A 6,415-nucleotide genomic window follows, 5' to 3' on the forward strand; every position below is an offset into this window, starting at 1 on the left:
ATGTTAATCAAATGAATTTAAATGAAAAAAAATTTTTAAATTTCTCTGTTTGAAAGTGTTGATATAGGTCAGTTGATCTCCTTTTTCTTAAAATAATAACACCTCAAGTCACTTAACTTTTAGAAGTTTTAATTTTTTCTACATTACTTGTTAAGGAAAAAAAAGATCTCTACTATGGTCACACATTTTAGGAGAAACTCAAATCCTAAAAGTGCAAAGTTAAGGATAACTCCTTTGTTCTATTTGATAATATAATTATTACACTAGCGGGAAAAAAAGTATATTAAAAATTAAGCCATGAATGACTAGCAGTGAAAATACTATAGGGAAAATAAAGTAATTTTTTCAAAAAAGGGTAATGGGATAAGACCAGGGAGAATGCCTAGGGCTGCCAGGACCAGCACCACCATGCGCACAAATATACATAAACAAGGTGGTGAAGTAAAGATACTATGGTTGAATTGCCTAATCAGAGAAATATCTTTGAAATTTGACAAACAAGTTGCAATTTTAAGATTTATGAGTGATCTTAAGACTAGACTAGATTCTTGAGTAGATCTCTGAGGGCCCTTTTCTGTATGTGATTTAGATCTTGTTGTGGGAATGTCAGTATTATAGATGTGCTTTCACACCAGACACAGGTCACATATACATCACTAAGGAACAGAAGGTAATCAGATCCTCCACGGGAAATGAGATTGGACACATTTATTGTTAAGATTAGTGCTTATGACTTGAGAAATGTTTTTTTTTTAAAGACTTTATTTATTTATTTAAGAGAGAGAGAATGAGATAGAGAGCACGAGAGGGAAGAGGGTCAGAGGGAGAAGCAGACTCCCTGCTGAGCAGGGAGCCCGATGTGGGACTCGATCCCGGGACTCCAGGATCATGACCTGAGCCGAAGGCAGTCTCTTAACCAACTGAGCCACCCAGGCGCCCATGACTTGAGAAATGTTAACATTTGTCATCTGATCGTTAAATCAAAACTCTTCTTCACTGAGTAGTTCTCATTAGATGATGATGTTCGTGATTTTATGCAAACATTATGACATTTTACCAGGTTATATTACTAACAGGGTCCAAATTTCAGATAATATATAATTTTTAAGATTTTACTTATTTGAGAGAGAGAGAGAGAGTGAGCGTATGAGTGTGTGGGGGGTAGGGGCAGAGGGAAAGGGAGAAGTAGACTCCCCGCTAAGCAGGGAGCCCGGTGTGGGGCTTGATCCTAGGACCCTGAGATCATGACCTGAGCCAAAGGCAGACGCCTAACCGACTGAGTCACCCAGGCGCCCCTCAGATAATATTTTTTATAAAGAAGACCTGGTGTCTTCCTTTAGTCAACACATGGAGGCCAGTGGTCCTTCACTGGAAACATCATCATCATCATCATCATCCTCACACCTTGTTGTGTTCCAGATGTGTGTAGCAGCTCAGTGCTCACGCCAACCATGTAGGATGAGTTCTATGACTTCCCATGTTACAGATGTGCAAGCAGAGACAATCAGGGTAACTCACCCAAGGTCACACAGGTAGGGTAGAGCCCGATGATGTCCCCTACAGTTTGGCTCATGAGGCTATGGGCTTCACTGCACCCCATGCTTTACTTCTCACGATTCTAATTCCCAAGGATGCCAATTTCCTCTAATCGTTGCAGGATATTCCTTCCCTGTCACTGTCTATTTATGATCTATGTGCACCTTTTGTGAATAAAACCGACAAAGCTTTGTCTGTATAAATGACCTGTGTTAATGTCTCTTGACATTAAGATGGCTTGTGGGGAAATAGAAATTATATTTTGCAGTCCTTGTCTGGTTTCCTCAGTAATGGATTATGTCTACAGGATATGAATTCAACCTGTAGAAAAGCTGAAAGAATCATCATTAATAACAGTACAGCTGACATCATACGGCTCCTGATGTGACACACAGAGAAGGACAAAACATTGTCTATGTGCAGGTACTGCCAACATGTTTCACCTGAATCTAATCATGAGGAAACAATCAGGCAAACACACGTTTAAGGACACCCTGCACAGGAGCTGGCCTGCACCCTTCAAAGGCATCAATGTCACAGAAGACAGAAAGGCCGAGGAGCTCTTGAAGATTGATGGAGACTAAAGAGACAGGTCAATGAAATGCAATGTGTGGACCTCGTCTGGGTTTTGGATCAGGAGGAAAAGCAGCTGTAGAGGACATTGTTGAGACAAACAGGTAATTGTGAATATGGATCGCCTATTAGATGATGTTAGGTCTCCTGACTGTGGTAACTATGTAAGAGAATGCCATTGCTCTTAGGTGATAGATATGACGTGTGTGTTTGTGTGTGTGTGTGTATAAATACACATATATCCACACATAGAGACAGGTTAATAAAATGTTAACAGTTAGGGAATCTACCTGAATGATAAATTGGTGATTAATGTACTATTCTCAAAACTTTTTGGAGGGTTTGATGTGTTGATAAATTTTTTAAAACCTGGGTGTAGGAATGGGGAAGTAAGTGGAGATACATATAGATTAAACAAGATTCGCCTCGAGTTGGACACACTGGAAGCTTGATGTCAAGTTCATTATGTTATTCTACTTTTTCATATGTTTGGAATTTTCCCTGATGCAAAGCTGTGAAAAAACGGAAAGATTCAGTCACATTTCATGATGCTGATTCTCAAGAAAGGTTGAGGATAAGCTGCCATGAAGATTCTCTACCTTTCTGTAACTTGTCCTCACCCCTACTCCCATCCTGCAGCTACCATTTGCCCTTGCCTGGATCCTGACTCCACCCCCGCCACCCCACCCCACTCATTTCTTATCCAGCTTGAAGCCAAAGCGATTTTTTTTTTTTTTTTGGATCTTACCAAGGCCCACTAAAAACCTTTCAAAGTCTGCCCACCATTTTCACAGGAAACTGCCCACTTCTGCACAGCCTGGGCCTCCTTATGCTCCACCTCCTGTCCTTGGATCCTGGGCTCAGTCCCTTTCAGATCTCTGCTTCCTACCCATTCTTCCCTACACCTGTGGCTTCTCCCTCTCACTGGAATGCTCTTTTCCGTCTTTACTTACTGAGTGTGTATTCATTCTTCAAGCATCAGTTCTTTGTGAAATCCTTTCCTGGTCTATCTGCTTAGAGTAAAGCCCCAGTATGGGCTTCTAGGGCAATAGGCACATTTCTCTGGTAATATTTACCCCAACAGAAATGACAATTCTCTGTGATTGATTTAATGCTTTCTGCTCTCACTCAGTTGTAAGCTCTCTCGTGTATTTGTTTTGCTTACCATGGTGTCCATAGTCGGATCTTGATACTGATGCATATTTTTTAAATATTTTCTTTATTTATTTGAGAGAGAGAGAGTGAGAGAGAGAGCATGAGAGGAGAGAGGGTCAGAGGGAGAAGCAGACTCCCCGCTGAGCAGGGAGCCCGATGTGGGACTCGATCCTGGGACTCCAGGATCATGACCTGAGCCGAAGGCAGTCGCTTAACCGACTGAGCCACCCAGGCGCCCAATGCTGATGCATATTTTTAATACACACTTTTTAAAATAGTTTTTTCCACTAAAAAATATTTAGAATTTTTGTCTTTATCGAATTCCATCATACTTACCTTAAAAAGGATAGGCGATTGTCTCCTGAGGCTCTGAATCCAGGTCTTTTTTTTTTCCCCTTAACTGAGGCTAATTTCAGTTCTTAAGTTGATGTGATCCCCTTTGATAATATAGAAACATTATTGTCATAATGCCCCTTGAGAAATGAGTTAAGTCACTTGGCTTCTGTTTGCTTTCATAATCGATATGACTTCATGCAAAATGATGCAGCAGTTCACATCATTCTGTCAGTCGCTGTGAAGGAAATATTGTTTTCCAAAATTAAAATTGTGAATCAACTCACAGGAGGATGTCGTCAAATAAACAAAGAATCATCGCTTATATTGCACTGCCAAGTTTTTGATAAGCTTAATTCCTCTAAATGCATTTAACTTTAATGAAGAGTAATACAATTTAATAACAACATAAAATGGAATCATTTATCTTCCCAGTCCTGAACATTGGGCAGATGTCTTCTCCTTAATCCACCCTTTCAAATGCAAGCTTTTTTTCCTTCTTCTTCAAATTTGTCTCTCCTCATTTCAGTATATGCGGTTTGGGGAGTGATCTGTATGTACATGTTTAATTAAATCACTCATCAGGCTATAGTTTTCACGGTTGGAAATCTCTGGGATGCATTATTACAAGTTCTTGAGGCGATGATATTTATATAACCCAATAAAATTTGGTAATTATTAGTATATTAGTCAAAATTGTTTCAGTTGGAAGTGACATAAAAACCAAACTCAAACTGACTTAAGCAGAAAGGGGACTTTATTGGCACACATAACTGCGGAGACCAAAGGTGGATGCTGGTTTCACAGCTCAGATGAGGTGGGTGGAGGTCTCTCCTCATCTCCTGACGTGCTTTCCTCTGTGTTAACTTCATTCTCGGGTAAGGGCTTTACTAATGCCTGGCAAGGGAACATGCATGAAGCAACAACAGGTCATTCAATAATAGAGGGTGACCTTCAGATATTTACAAATGAGGAAATGGCCTCTAGCCCAAACTGGGGTTTGGAATCTGCCTGAATATCCGTTAGTATAATCTGCACTTTTTTTTTTTTTTTGGCTTAAGGAGAGAAGGGGGGTTTTGTTAGACGGCCCCTGTAAGAGCGGCAGGGTAGGGAAACCTCACTAGTTTTTGAGCCTCTATGAAAAGCGGAATTGTAACAGAAGGTGAAATCATTGTTTTTATAAAGCATTTTGTAAACTATGAAGGGAATGCAGCACAGTTTTGGGGCTTTAAGGGCATGATAGCTTTGAAATGCCTCCAGAGAACGTTAGTGCAACAGAGGACAGCATCTCACAGAAAACAACGATGACCCCAAAAGCTGTAGTTTCATTCCTGAACACCCTCTGGAGACTTCCAGAGCTACTTGAATCTCTGGGGCACAGAGGCAGAGTAATGTGGGTTACAATATCAATAGATTTAGCCCCGCGTTTTGTGGAGGGTGTTTCTAATTAGTTTTATATGGGTACATTCCATGACCCCAAAGGTTTTCTACAGAGAGGGAAACAGTGTGGAAGACATTGTGAGAGAGTAAGTACAGGAGAAGATACAAAGGAATAGCTTATTTTGTGTTGATAAATATTACACTTGGATAATTCATGCCATTTGTATAGAAAGCTAGGGATATTATCCCAGGATGTTTTCCATTTGTTCCCTGTAAGAAAGTTGTGTTATTGCTCTGTATGGGTTTTCAAAAATAGAATCAATATTAGAAGAGCCCTTTCAGACATGTTGCCACTAACTGAGAAACATGAAGTTTTCCCCACCTTGACAATGCTCTTCCTCTATAACCTCTTCTCCGGTTAAAAGCATTTAAAATGTTTGAGGAGCATATATAATGGGATTGCAGAGATTTATACATTCAAATCAGCCATGTGATCTGCAAAGTTAACTGTAAATTGTTATCTAGGAAAAAGCCTCCATTACTTTTGTTTGTATAAGCTCACATCCTAAATAAAACTGCCGCCAGCAGAATGCTCATTAAAGTGGATTTAAGATTCCAAATGAAAAGTTATTGATTTCAAAAAGGATAAACACCACTAAGCCTCTAGAATCATCTGAAGTTATTAAATTACCAATTTAGTCACTGTCATTATTTTTTTTTTTTACTATCTTGGTTATTTATTAAGCAAACTGTATAAGGTATAACGTTTGAATGAAACTGGAAGATATCAGCCGATAGTTATTTTCCACACACATTTAGAAATTAATGATCTGCTGAAAAATGGTGATGGGTTTGGTCTCCCTCGCCCCAAATTCCTGGCCCTCATAAAAAATATAGCCTACTTCATGTCTATGGGAAGGCAAGATTCGGATGGGTGTCAGATGATAAATTTTTAGCCACCAGCATCTAGCCAAAAGAGCCTGACTTAGCCCTATCACATTTCCTGTGTATATTTACATACTCTACCATTTGGGTATTATAATAAAAATTTTTATCTGTCCCTGGAGGCAGAATTGAGTTATATATTAAATGGCTATTTTCTTTGTTTTCTGCTTAGGTATGCATGTAATGTGGTAGCATAATATATATTCCACACTTGTTTCATTCCTGCAGAGAGATAATATTTTTGCAGCTGACAGAGTGAAGACATCCTGTGCTTCTAGAATAAGAGAGAACATATTGGCAGGATAAAATGCAGATGTTCCCAGGGTTTCTTCTACATCATGGTTGTATTCAGCAGAGGTTAACTTTCGTGGGCATATTTCCCTGTCCTTTTTTGGGCAGTTGGACACAGAAGTCCACAGCAAATTCAAGGTTGTAAAAGGTGGTTTCAAGGAAAGTATTTCAAAATGCTTTAGTGGTGGGAAAGTAACTTAAG

This window comes from Callorhinus ursinus, unplaced genomic scaffold (assembly GCF_003265705.2).
Source record: "Callorhinus ursinus isolate GAN/ISIS: 27379988/994484 unplaced genomic scaffold, GSC_fseal_2.0 scaffold30, whole genome shotgun sequence".
Classification (NCBI taxonomy): Eukaryota; Metazoa; Chordata; class Mammalia; order Carnivora; family Otariidae; genus Callorhinus; species Callorhinus ursinus.